Source organism: Myxocyprinus asiaticus, chromosome 18 (genome assembly GCF_019703515.2).
Source record: "Myxocyprinus asiaticus isolate MX2 ecotype Aquarium Trade chromosome 18, UBuf_Myxa_2, whole genome shotgun sequence".
Classification (NCBI taxonomy): domain Eukaryota; kingdom Metazoa; phylum Chordata; class Actinopteri; order Cypriniformes; family Catostomidae; genus Myxocyprinus; species Myxocyprinus asiaticus.
This window is the reverse complement of record NC_059361.1, coordinates 35,070,343-35,085,020: the sequence shown is the minus strand read 5'-3', so window position 1 is coordinate 35,085,020 and position 14,678 is coordinate 35,070,343. Positions and strand designations below refer to the sequence as shown.

General features: G+C 39.0%; 1 protein-coding gene across 2 annotated transcripts in view; it reads left to right on the top strand.

The window, feature by feature from the left end:
- Positions 1-14,678, top strand: part of LOC127455746 (xylosyl- and glucuronyltransferase LARGE2s-like) — a 195,343-nt gene that overhangs the window by 108,530 nt on the left and 72,135 nt on the right. The gene's annotated exons all lie outside the window — the stretch shown is intronic.

Genomic DNA, 14,678 nt, shown 5'->3' with positions numbered 1-14,678 from the left:
ATTTAAAATCCGCAGTCTCTCTCTTCTGGCTAAAAAGACTCAGGAGCATCCATGATATCACATAGAGGTTGAGAACCCTTGTCCAATCAAATTATTTCTAGAACAAGAATGCACTCTCCTCCTACAGCTGTTCAGCACTCTGGCTGTGTTCTAACTGGCACTGATCATGCCTTCACGGGGCACTTTGAAGGGAGCACAATCCATGCCATAGGGTCGTTCCAAACAAAATGTCCAATAAGAATTGCTTAAAAAGTGAGTTCTGACTGACGGTTATCACCTTTCAACCATCTGAAGCTCTCACAGTGGAGGGTAATTGTCTTCAAAGGGAATAGGACACAGGAATGATCACTTCTAAATGGTACGCACCAGCACAAGAGTGGGACAAGAGGAAAGTTGCCAGAGTTTATTTATATTTTTTGTACAGCTGGAGGTTTCCTGGGATAACTCGAGTAAGTTTTTTTTTTTTTTTTTTTTTTTTTTATTATTTAAGCTTAGTGTTCTGTGATTAAAAACATGGAAATATTATCTTTTACTCGCTTGATTCTCATTCATCTGCACTGGACACCTCACAGTGGCAAAGACCACGATGTGCTGTGCGCGTTTGTGGGCTGTTATGGATAAATGTTGTCAGTTAGATCATCGTTCGGTTCTCAAGTCTTTAGAAAAGCTGGCCGTTATTGAAATCGCTTCTCAAGTTTTCCCAGTATGCATTTCTGACATGAGCAGCATGGTGTAAAGAGGTATGTGTGTGTGTGTGTGTGTGTGTGGCTGTAAGCTAAAGCCTATTGGCTATTTTTTTTAAAGGGACAAGTCGTTCAACATGTCCTGCTCCCACATTCTGTTTCAGTAGGAAATGTGTCAAAACACCAAATGAAACTGCGCTCGTCAAGGCACTTGACGGGGACTTTAAGCACAAACACAAAGACCCTATCCATATATCCAACACCATCTGCACGATCACTAGCCAAACAGCTGCTGAGTTCTAATGATGGCCCCCTTCACCACAGCAACATGTTTGGTATCCACGGTCAACCTTTCATTTGGCTTCCTTCTTAAGAGCAGTGTTAGGAAAACTACTTAATAACTTTAAAAATATATTACTATCAGTTTTTTGCAATACAATTTGTTAAAGAGTGATGTAGCATTTTCTCATGTTACACTGCTTCTTGTTGGACAAAGTAGGTTGTTACTGGAAAAGCCACACTATTTTGAAAACAGCTGAGCTAAAATGTACTTATGTTAGGTCCAGGTCAGATTCAGTTTTTGTCACCAGATCTCTCGTTCCATTAGGAAATATCAGGATGTGTCTGAAAATCAAAGCCAGTAAACTCTGTTGTCAAGTTAACAGCCTAGAGGAAGATAAAGAAGACAAAGGAGGTGATAAGAAATGACACTGTGACGAGGAGGAGGGTGGGGCCGGGCCGTGTGCACGGTCGGCCCCCAATCAGGCTTATCAGCCGAGGAGAGGGATAAAGCCGAGACGGATGCGGCAGTTCAAGTGAGAGAGAGCCACACGCAGCTGCCGTGTGTGTTTGTGTTTATATCTTTTTAAGTTTTCATTAAACATTATTTTGACTGTTCACCCGGTTCCCACCTCCTCCTTGCCCATTTTAACCTTGTTACAGACACTTATTTGCATCTTTGTCAAAGCTCTTTCTGACATGAGACATATTCAGCAAGTACAGAGACTTGCTACTGCTAGAACATACATAGACCCCCCCAATAATCAAGACTTGCAAAACCCCCTCAGTAATCAAAACTAGCAAGTACAACCACACCACCCTCTTCACAGTACACACCCGCCCCCCAATGTTTCAACCAAATCTATGCCAATGAATCTCAGTGTAACAGATGGAGGGTAACTCAGATAACCACTCTGTACAATTGTAGTGAGCAGAATAGCATCTCAGAATGCACAACATGTCGAACCTTGAGGCGGATGGGCTACAACAGCAGACCACGTTGGGCCCTTTATTAAGACCATACTAAGTGAGTGTATGTAAAATATATTCATAGAGATAAGGCATAAATAAGGCATTCTTTCCTTTATATTGCACAAGTCTTATAATTAATGGCAGAAACTTGCTGTTTGCTTAATGTGACTTTTCATCTAATTTAAGAGTATAATAAGACTCTGGATCTTGTGTTGATGTGTGGATGTATGACGAACTGAATAAGTTCTCTCAGCAGAGTGCAGGCTGAGGTAAAATGCTGCCTGCGTTATTTTAGTCATGTCTGAGGTCTCAGATAAAGTTGCCGTTCAGGATGCAGGCAGCAGACGCTGTGATGGGGTGAACTCTATTTAAAAAAGCTGTCTGGAGCCGGAGATAGGGGTGACCGCAGACTGACCAGACAGCGCTTAGTGAAGTTTGCTAACGCTAAAACCAACCTTTTCTTGCTTCTAATCCAGCACTTGTCAGAACTAAAACTGTAATTTTCTATTAGCTTTGTGTATGTGTTTAGGGTGTGTGTGTAGTGTCAGTATTGATCATTTCTATTCACACCCATAACAACACTTCTTAGTCATCACTCAATAAGGGAGATGGGGCTAGCTGTCACACTTTTTACTCCAGTCAATATTTCTCAGGGTAGGTTTATTTTTTGTATAGACACATACCTTAAAGTCTTGGCTTAACAAAAAGCTACAGAACATTCCCACTGTTATTTCCCAGGAAAAAAGATACAGTTCATTAAATGTGACGAGGAGGAGGGCGTGGCCGGGCCGTAACGATGGACGCCCGGCGCTGAATCAGCCCAATCAGTGGGAGAGGGATAAAGGGGAGCCAGGAACGCCAGTTTGAGAGAGATGCATGCGGCCACACTGTCTGTGTGTTTTATGTCATGTTTAAGTTTGTGTATGTCATTAAAAGTTTCATTAACTGCTCAGCCAGTTCCCGCCTCCTCCTTTCCCATCCTTACCATTACACTGGTGCAGAAACCCGGGAAGGAGGAGAGATGCGCTGTCACCGAGTCCTCGCCGCTGCCGTCCGCTGGGAAGCAGAGCTGTGTCCATCTGCCAGGGGACGGAGGAGTCGCTGCCGGCCACCGGGAGTCAGAGGAACCGCTGTCATCCATCAGGAAGCGGAGAAGCTGTTACCATCCACCAGAGGTCGGATGACTCACTGCCGTCCACCAGGGGAGGAGGAGTGGCTGAGGACAAAGTGACGGCGTGTCCAGGGACCGGCGAGTGAGTTTTCTCTCTCTCTCCCCCTCGCTCTTTCCCTCTCCCTTTTCCTTCCCCTCATATATCCCAGGGCTCCAGAGAGGCGAGGAAGACCTGCCGGCAGAAGGATGGCCGGAAGGGCAACACCTCCCCTCCAGGTAGGGAGGGGAGTACATCATGCCGGAGGTTTCCTCAGCCTGAATCGGGCAGCAAAGGAGTGTGACGAGGAGGAGGGCGTGGCCGGGCCGTTATGATGGACGCCCGGCGCTGAATCAGCCCAATCAGTGGGAGAGGGATAAGGACGAGCCAGGGATGCCAGTTCAAGAGAGAGAGAGAGAGCGAGAGAGAGAGAGAGAGAGAGAGAGAGAGAGAGAGAGAGAGAGAGACGTGGCCACAATGTCTGTGTGTTTTATGTTATGTTTGTGTATGTCATAAAAAGCTTTGTTGACTGCTCAGCTCAGGTTTCCGCCACCTCCTTGCCCATCCTTACCCGTTACACCGCACCAATAGCAGAGCATGTTGTCACACTGTATGGGGTAATTGTCACAGTGGATCCTGCGATTATTTATTTAGTAATTCATGTTTTATTTATTTATAAAGATATTTATTATTAATTAAGGTTAAATTCTACCTTAATTGTATAGTTGACCATTGCCTAAATGTATACCAGTGTGGTTTTATTGTGTTGTCACTTGTTTACCCTATAGCTACAACAAAAATATGATGATATTGAAATTTTAAACGGAATAAATGTCAACCAGTTATTCTATTTTAAGAGGGTTTTGAACTAGGTATATGAAGCCATTACACAAAACCACTGCCAGAGAAAACACACTCAAAACCTTTTGAGTTGACTCAAGACTAGGGTTGCCAACTGTCTTGTATTAGCCTGAAAATCCCATATTATGGCCAAAATGAAGATGCGAAAAATGCTTTTTAAGTGTTCAGAAAATGCAGACGCACTATTGCTATGGTGACCTTTTGACCTCTGGACCCATGCAAATCCTCTGGTGTTGGACTGGGTATTATATTTCTTGTTGTCTTGTAGTGGTCATGTCCAAGCCCCCAGTCGTGACAGCGCACACAGTGTGTTCACACTTGGGGGGAGGATTAGTGAGTGTTTTTACTGCATGTTGCCATTGTTAACATCATTTCATACATGACCCCATGAGTCATAAAATGTGCTGGTATCTATTTTGAGAAACAGATGAAGAGAAAGTAAGAGGGGGGTGGGCTGGTTAGAAGCAGGAAAATTATTCTAACAGAAGCCAGGCATAGTTTTGTGTTTTAGTGGATATAGCAGTGGACAACAGAGAAAACTCTCCAGACATTTGAATGTTTAACCCTCACACAATAGATACACTGGAGCTTAGTCCTTAAACGCTAAGCTCTGGGTTTATAAAACCATTATCTTTCAGTGAATTTGTCACAGAGATTGTGATATTTTGTTTACAAGGATTAGAAAGACAGTCATCACAGTCTAGCGGTTAGCACACATGCTCCAACACATTGCATGAGTGGCACAACTCAGAATCTGGCTTGTGTCCTTTCCTAGTCCCATTTCCTATGCACTGTTAAAAACAAATCCTGTTAGATTTACAGTAAAATACTTTACTGCAAATGTACAGCAAACTTAATATAAAGCTCAAATGAAGTTTTTTTTTTTTTTTTACTGTATTTATCAAATACTGGCAGCTACTGTTTTTCAAATAATTAGAGTACAGTTCTGGCAGCAGTGTTGTACTGGCTGCAGTTTCACCAGTTATTATTATTATTATTATTATTATTCTTCTTATTATTATTATTATTTTATTATTTCTTTACAGTTCAGTTTAAGTTCATTTTGCCAAGATGGAACTTGGAATATGGAATTTTTAATTCCCAAATTTGCTTAGCAAATAACAGCTATTTACAGCAAAACTAGTCACTTCACATTAAGCCTGCTCTTTATCTCCCAAAATACAACATTTATGACTGCATACATGTTGTATTTAAGTGTTAAAGTAGACTATTGTTAGAAATTTGCCATCATTTTACATAATTGTTTTTACAATGTGGGTAAATATCACAAAACCTGTCTGGGTCATATTTCATCCCAAAATCAAAAGAAATAAACAATTAAGGAATTTTTATTTTGCTTAAAGAAAATGAAGCCTTTTCCTTTAGGGTTCCTATATGATAATTAAGCAGATTGTCCACCCAATTCTCATTACAGTAATGCAGAAAAATCATAATTTTCCATTATTGTAATATGAAAAAATTATATTATATTATTTAATATATGATATGATAGAAAACAATATATAATTTAAATCAGGGGTCTTCAAACATTTTCAGGCCAAGGACCCCTTGGTGTGTAGAGAGATGGAGCCGGGATCCCTGTACATATTGTATAAAATTGAGTGTTGCGTTTTATGCCTATAAACATGTGCATGGTAGGCTACCACATTATTGTATGTACATACTTCATGATGTTTACAATGCAAAGCCATTGAAATATTTATTAAATGCTGCCCTGCTGAAAAGACCAGCTAAAACCAGCATAAGCTGGTTGGCTGGTTTTAGTTGGTTGCCCAGCCTGGTCATGCCAGTCAGGCTGGTATTAGAGGGGTTTTGAACACTTTTTAGCTGGTCAGGCTGGTCTTGGCTGGCCTTAACTGGTCAGGGTGGTCTTAGCTCATCTCCCAGCCTGGCCTAGCTGGTTTAAGCTGGGAGGCTAGCTGATCTCCCAGCCTGATCAGCTAAAAAATTTTCAAAATCAGCTAACTGACCAGCCTGGGCAACCAGCTAAAACCAGCCAACCAGCTTAAGATGGCTTTAGCTGGTCTTTTAAGCAGGGTGTACAACAGGGGTCTGCAACATTTTTGACATTAAGTGATATTTAAAATTTCTTGTTTTTGTTTTTTGTTTTTCTCCCCAATTTGGAATGCCCAATTCCCAACGCACTCTAAATCCTCATGGTGGCGTAGTGACTCGCCTCAATCCAGGTGGCGGAGGACGAATCTCAGTTGCCTCCGTGTCTACGATCGTCAGTCCGTGCATCTTATCACGTGGCTTGTTGAGCATGTTACTGTGGAGACCTAGCACCTGTGCAGGGTTGGGAGGGTTATTTTTGAAATGTATTCCACTACAGATTACAGAATACATGCTGTAAAATGTAATTTGTAATGTATTCCATTAAATTACTCAAGGTCAGTAACGTATTCTAAATACTTTGGATTACTTCTTCAGCACTGGTAGACTTTTTCACTTGTTTTGACTATAAAAACTCTGCCAGTACAGCAAGACAAAATACACATGTTAAAAATACATTCTCTGAAAAACCTAAATATCTTATGCAGTGTTGTTTCTAAAACAAGATAAATCAAATTGATCTTGTTTTAAGGATTTTTAGATATTTATACAGGAAAAACGATAAAAAAAAAAATACTATCAAGAATATGATTTTTGCCCTAATATCAAAGGTCTTACTAGAAAAAAAGTAATTATGATCCAACGTGAATTTTCTTGATAAAAAAATATGATCATGCCTGGTAACATGTGCATGTAAAATGGCTAGAAATAGCATTTTATCTTAGCGTAAAGCTGACAATTTACAAAATATTTATATTTCTTCTGCTCCAAACTTACTTCAAACTTACATCTCTGTCTGCTCGTATGAATGTAAAACATCTTAAGAAAGTGTTTCACCGCTTATATCTCTTCAGTAATCAAAATACTTTTTGAATGTAACTATATTCTAAATACCACTGATTTAAATTGTAACTGTAGTGGAATACAGTTACTTCTAGTTTGTATTTTAAATACGTATTCCCGTTACATGTATTTTGTTATTCCCCAACCCTGTGCATGTGGAGGCTCATGCTACTCTATGCAGCCACCACGTACCCCACTGAGAGCAAGAACCACATTATAGCGACCATGTGGAGGTTAACCCAACGTGACTCTACCCACCCTAGCAACTGAGCCAATTGGTTAGTTAGGAAGCCTGACTGGAGTCACTCAGCATGCCCTGGATTTGAACTTGCAACTCCAGGTGTGGTAGTCAGTGTCTTTACTTGCTGAGCTACCCAGGCCCCCTAAATTTTTTCTTGTTAATCACTGTGCCAAACCTCCTCGAAAAAGACAGACAGACAGACAGAAAAACAGACAGACCCTTTCCATGCAGAATAAAACAATTTTTATAAGGGTACTAAATGGAATTCTTCATCTCACGTGAGTGGTCGATTTTATACATATATTTCAAAATTACTGTTAATTTTATTGAGTAAAAATTTATAATGAAGAAAACAATGACTGAATGCACCTTTAATTATGTTGATTTGAGAGTCACTGTCTTGTGTGTATGGTACGATGAGGACCGTGTATGTCATCTTGATAATCTTAACGGTAACCATTTATTTACACCTGGCAAGTAGGCTATTGTTCTGAAAGAAAAAAACAACTAATAATAAAAGAAACTGTAGGCTGTCATCTGCTCAACCACACAGCACGACCAACGCAAAGCAGACGCTTTTACTTACACATCCCTCTACTGCAGCGTCGCTAAACCTGATGTGTGTCACGCTTTGAGCGGCTTGTGATGAGCATGGGTTCGTGAATGGTTTGTCCGTGCTGCGCGCTTCTGCTGACTAGTGATGTTTAGTCACACTTTAAGATTTGGCATGAAGGTGCAAGGGACTTTAACATGTCGATGGATTAAAATACAAGTGAGTGATTATTACAAATGCCAATGGTGGATCAAACAATAATTTGCGAACCCCCTCCGGTACCACCGTGGAACCCCTGTTGAAGGCCCTTGATTTAAACAGTAAAGTATTTTCATATCATGGTAGTGTTTTTTGTACTGCCTTATGTATGCTGATCTTTTTTTTATTAATCGTTGGAGTAACTTATTAATACAGTATTTACACTTCACAAAAAGGGTGTATTCGTTAACATTAGTTATGAACATGAACTAACAATGAACAATATTTTTCAAGCATTTATTAATGCTATATTTTTTTAATTAAAAGTTACATTAACAATGCAAAATGAGCTAACAATGAACAATTGTTGTTTTTTTGTTTTTTTAAAACATTAACCAAGATTAATTAATGCTGTAAAAATATATTGTTCATTGTCTATTCATGATATCTAATGCATTTTCTAATGTTAACAAATGGAACCTTATTGTAAAGTGTACAATTGTTTATTGAAAATAGTGAGAATTTCAAAAAAATAAATAATACTCATATGTAAAACACCTTGATGCTTTGTAGCAGTGAGAATGTGGAGGAAATGTCCTCAATTATCATGAAAATTATATCACAATGCAAAAAAATCTTTTTTTGTTTTCTTTTTCCTTTTAGTTGTGGGGTGACCTGGACATGTTGTCATGAGATTTACCACTATACGTGGCAAAGGACCATAAAAAGATACATGGTGTACATGGTCTTGCGGTTCATCACTTGTAGCCAAGTGCTGTATAGTGTGTGTGTTAGATGGTGTGTAAACATACAGGGTGTCTTAAAGAGTTGTTAGAGAAACGTAATGCTCCCCATTCTACCACACCCCCGTTGCTGCACCCCCTCGCTCCCCATGCATGGGACTCCCTCTGAGTGATAGATTACCGTATCTCCCTCTATGGTGTCCTGGTTTACCCTCACCTCCCCCGCCAAGCCTCTCCAGTGACCTTTACTTCCTTAACGAGGAGAAAACATAAGGTGTTAACTTATCAAATGTTCATTTAACTGACATCTTTTCCTGAATACAAATGAGAAGGGCAAACAAAAACACCTGCTTGTGTATCAGAATGCAAGGTTTATTGTAAGGAAGTATTCCATGTTTAAAAACAACAGGAAACAGCATTTGCAATTCATTTAATCTGCAAATGTGGCATATTGTGGCATATTACTGAGCAGTGGTTGACCAATATGGGTTTTTTAATGGCAGAAACCAGTACTGGTATTTAGAGAACAGAATATATGGGTGTGTGATAGGACTGAGTTCGTGGGCAATGGAGGAGTCAGGAGACAACGAAACAGGTTCAAGGTCAGTTTTTATTTTTGGTCGCATTGTACACTCCTAGTCTTAGGAGACTCCACTCAAATGTAAACAAACATAAATTCTCAGACACTCTTTAGATTCTTTAACAATGTCACAATTTAACGTTGAATTTAAATGATTTTTTTCAATTGGGATTTGATTTAATTGTGTTTGTATTGTTACTATTGGCTAATATTATTTTCCTCCATTCACATGTCATTCATTACATCAGCAGAAAAGACGTTTCAAGTGTGAAGAAAGTTATGACATTTTGCTGAAAGATTACATAAACATTATTATATAGCATTTCCCAATCTGGGGGGGGGGGGGGTTCAAACCAATATGGGTGTTTTTCAGCTATCCAATGAAAGTAGGGAATCTCAATGTAATAGGCAAAACGTGTAAAGTGGTTGAATAATGCCCATCACTGTTTGAAAATGCCCACTGACTGGGAAATGCCCATTTTAGTTCTGCAGAGACACAAGTCTCGATAAGTGGGTACATGTATTTTACTTGGATAGGCCAATGAATCAAACTGCATGCCTTAAAAAAATATTAAAAGAATGTGCTGAATTGTTGGTTGCAATTGTAATTGTGGTGGGAAACTACAGTCAAATTTTGCAAAAAATAAAGTAACAATTTAATTATTTTTTTTTACTAACAAGCAAGTGTAAGGAAAAGGAAAATGGTCAACCAAGAATAAATGCACATTTCTTTTTCATTTTACTTCATTTCATGTTTTGTAACAATACTAGTGGTCGACTGATATGTTTTTTTATATGGTTGATACCGATATCTAGAGAGCTGGATCATCAGTTACAGAAATACTCAAACCAGCCCATCTGGCACCAACAATCATGCCACGGTCCAAATCACATCCTTTCTCCATTCTGATGGTTGATGTGAACATTAACTGAAGCTCCTGACCCGTATCTGTATGATTTTATGCACTGCACTGCTGCCACACGATTGGCTGATTAGATGGCATGGATGATTGTTGGTGCCAGACGGGCTGGTTTTAGTATTTCTGTAACTGCTGATCTCCTGGGATTTTCACGCACAACAGTCTCTAGAATTTTCTCTGAATGGTGCCAAAAACAAAAAACATCCAGTGAGCGGCAGTTCTGTGGATGGAAATGCCTTGTTGATGAGAGAGGTCAACAGAGAATGGCCAGACTGGTTCAAACTGACAAAGTCTACAGTAACTCAGATAACCGCACTATACAATTGTGGTGAGAAGTATAGCATCACTGAATGCTATTCTGAGATGCAGTTGCAGCTGTTTTGGTGGCACGAGGGGGACTTACACAATATTAGACAGGTGGTTTTAATGTTGTGGCTTATCAGTGTAAATTATTTAACAATAGGAAATCAGATGTACACAAAATTTCTTAACACTTCATTTAAATTAAATTCGCTTAAACATGAAAAAAAAATTTAGCAACTTAAAAACAGAATTGTTTTTTAAAAATTGCTATTGGTAGATTTTGGAACTGACACAAGGGAAAGTTAACACCTCCGCTGATCGGCCAAGTGAACATAGTTATCAGCCGATAATCGCAAAATGGCCATTTAACAGCAAAGTAAATAGCCTAAACAATATAATCCCGTCTATCACTAAACAATACCTCTTCTATCTACAATTTTATGATGGGACACAATCAATTTACCTATTCAAAAATGAGACTCTGTGTTTTCCCACTGGTCACAGTTCCAACCACATGTTCACTTGTCCTGTGAGCTTAGGAACACCTGCACACCTACATATTCATGCAATTTTTCTAATCAGCCAATCATGTGGCAGTAGCGCAGTGCATATAATCATGCATATACAGGTCAGGAGCTTCAGTTAATGTCCACATCAATCATTAGAATGGGGATAAAATGTTATCTCAGTGATTTCGACCGTGGTGATTGTTGGTGCCAGATGGGCTGGTTTGAGGATTTCTGTAATTGCTTATCTCCTGGGATTTTCACGCACAACAGTGTCTAGAGTTTACTCAGAATGGTGCTAAAAACAAAAAAACATCCAGTGAGCGGCAGTTCTGCAGACAGAAGTGCCTTGTTGATGAGAGAGATCAGTGTGGAATGGCCAGACTGAGCTGATAGAAAGGCTACTGTAACTCAGATAACCACTCTGAACAATTGTAGTGAGCAGAATAGCATCTCAGAATGCATAACATGTCGAACCTTGAGGGATGTGGTAGAATGGGAGATTCACAACATAAATGTGCAGCTGACGAATCTGCAGAAATTGCATGATGCAGTCATGTCAGCATGGACCAGAATCTCAAAGGAATGTTTCCAACATCTTGTGGAATCCATGTCACAAAGAATTGAAGCTGTTTTGAGAGCAAAGGGAGACCCTACCCAGTTTTAGTATAGTGTTCCTAATAAAGTGCTCAGGAAGTGTATATGAGTCAGAACTTATCATCTTTAATTATCATTAATGAATCAATATTAAACCCAGAGGTGGGTAGAGTAGCCAAAAACTGTACTCAAGTAAAAATACAATTACTTTTAAAAAATAATTACTAAGTAGAAGTAAAAGTACTAACATAAATAATTACTTGAGTAAGAGTAAGAAAGTATCCAATTAAAAGAGTACTCAAGTAGTGAGTAACTAGTTACTTTCACAAATGACATAATGGACGTTTACTCCCCTACGTTCCATTACATAATACACATTTAACATGTATTACATAATTATTATTATTATTATTAATGGAAATTCTCTCATCATTCACCATCATGTTGTTCCAAACCCATATTACTTTCTTCCATGCAACACAAAGTAGATATTAGACAGAATGTTTGAGTCATTATTTACTTTCAGTGAATGTTTTTTTTTTTCTCTCCATATTTTGAAAGTGAATGGAACAACATGAGGGTAGGTAAATAATGATAGAATATTAAATTATGGCTGAGCTATCAATTAAAAGGGATAGTTCACACCAATATTGAAAATTCTCTCATCATTTACTCACCCTCATGCCATCCCAGATGTGTATAACTTCCTTTCTTCTGCACAACACAAATTCAGATTTTTAGAAGAATATTTTAGCTCTGTGGGCCAAAATTTTGATGCACAAAAAGCACATAAAGGCAGCATAAAAGTAATCCATAAGACTCCAGTCGTTAAATTCGTATCTACAGAACTGGTATCATAGGTGTGGGTGAGAAACAGATCAATATTATTCATTTTTTGCTAGACATTCTTTTCCCTGCCCAGCAGGGGGTGATATGCAGAGAAGAATGTGAATCACCAAATTACTAGAAATGTTTCCAAACCTCTCCTCTTATTGACAAATTCATCCAGGTCTGACAAGAGCCCTTAAAGGGATAGTTCACCCAAAAATGAAAATTATCATTATTTACTCACCCTCATGCCACCCCAGATGTGTATGACTTTCTTTCATCTGCTGAACTGCTTAGAAGAATTTCTCAGCTCTGTAGGTCCATGCAATACAAGTGAAAGGGTGGAAACATTTTAAAGCTAAACAAAATCACATAAGTCAGCATAAAAAGTAATCCATAAGACTCTAGTGGTTAAATCAGTATCTTCAGAAGCGATGTGATATGAGAATGTGTGGATGAGAAACAGAGAAACAGATCACTTTCACATTCTTCTCCTTGTGTTAGTAATTATTACGGTGAAAACGTGAAAATGTCCCAGAAAGACATTATATAGAATGCTGAAATATAAACCAAAGCAAGATCATGCTTTATTAATGCCTTTTTCCACTATTTCATATCTTTTAAAGTCCTGCGTGGATTCTTATTTCAATGTAGTTCAGTTTTCAGTGTCGAAAGAATTTAGATCATTAGTTCTGTACAGCAGTACCGCCGCTCTCTAAATGCAGAGTACGCAGCCTGCGTAAGGCACCAACCCCTGTCGCGGAACACTCACTATGTCTGAAACTGCCCCCTATCCACTATACAGTGCACTATTTCGAGTGTCCGCCATTTAGTAGGATTGTATGAATTCTGAGTGAGCCACTCGTTCCTTACTTTTGTTCACTCATTATTACCCAAAATGCACTCTAATTTCGAGTGTACCTTTGATGTACACTCGACGACGGTTAATTGCCCACAATCCACCACGGGGAAGATGTACGAGCTGGGAGTTTACTGCTTCCTTCACTCCTGCAATGTTTTCTTTCATGTTGAATGTATTAAATTACTTTTTGACAAATCATTACTTAATTAAAATAATATAATAATATATAGAGAGGCAAAACATACAGATACATTTTAAAATATACTCTTTATTTGTTCAAATGTGTTTACTCTTATATTAACACACAGTATATATTAAAAATTATAAACTGAATGAAGATTTATTGTATTAATATATTATTTAATAAGAATAACAAGTAAGGCCCAAGTATTTTAAAAGTTCACATGTGATGTTGTTTCTGTGACAGCCCCAGAGATCCGACGCTTTGTGTATCCATCAGCGTCCGAATTCACTCATTTCGTTCACTCACTGCTGACATATAGTGCACTAACTGCCATTCAATATATAGGAAATAGTGAACGAGTGAATGATTTCGGACACAGCCACTCACTTCGCCATACGATCACCCCGCGCCCGCACATCATTCACGCGTGTGCCCCGTGCACCTCGCTGTGCACGCACAGAAATGCTGTCTGTTCGGACTCCAGTTGTCAATCACGCGAACAGCAGAGCACTTAACTTGGATGTTTACATGGATTTATACAGTTAATCAGCCTGAAGTATCTGCGATAGTTTCCAGTACCCTCACATGGGCACGGGGTAAATGCATAAATACTGCTCATGACATGCTGGACGTGGGACAAAGCACACTGATATATTGCGGATGTCATAAGAGCCCAGTTACATTATCACCCAGAAAAGCCCGCGTTATCATTAGAGCCAAAACTTACCTCAGAGTGCTGCCTTAAGTTGATTTTAATCTGCTTGTCTTGGTGTTAAATGAAGGCATTGCATGACAAAACTATTCTTTATTTCACTGTGCAGAGCGAAGAAAGTGTTTCACTTTGAAGAGTTTGATGCTGCAGCACTGATGACCTGAGTGACAGTCTGTGACAGCGCGCAGCTGTGTGAACTTCCGCTCTCATAAAAGTCCCATTCAGTAATCTCTCAATAAATTACGCATTAATTAAAATTAAACCCAGTAATGTAACGACAGGAATGCCACCCATTGTAAAGAAGTAAAAGTTAAAAAAAATTAAATACTAAATATGGTAGTTTAATATGTATTAAAACAGGTTTGACTCAGACATCATCTTTCAGAAGTCATGTTAGTGTTTTTACCACTCATGTAAAAATGTTAATGTGAAATCAAAGATTTAGTTCACAACTTAAAGGTGGAGTAAGCGATTCCTGAGAAAGACTGTTGATATTTGAACTCAACAGCTAAAACACACCCCTCCCTTCAGTGCTCCTTCAGAAGCTCCACCCCCCAAATTCATGCATGCACAATAGTGTTGTGTGGATCGC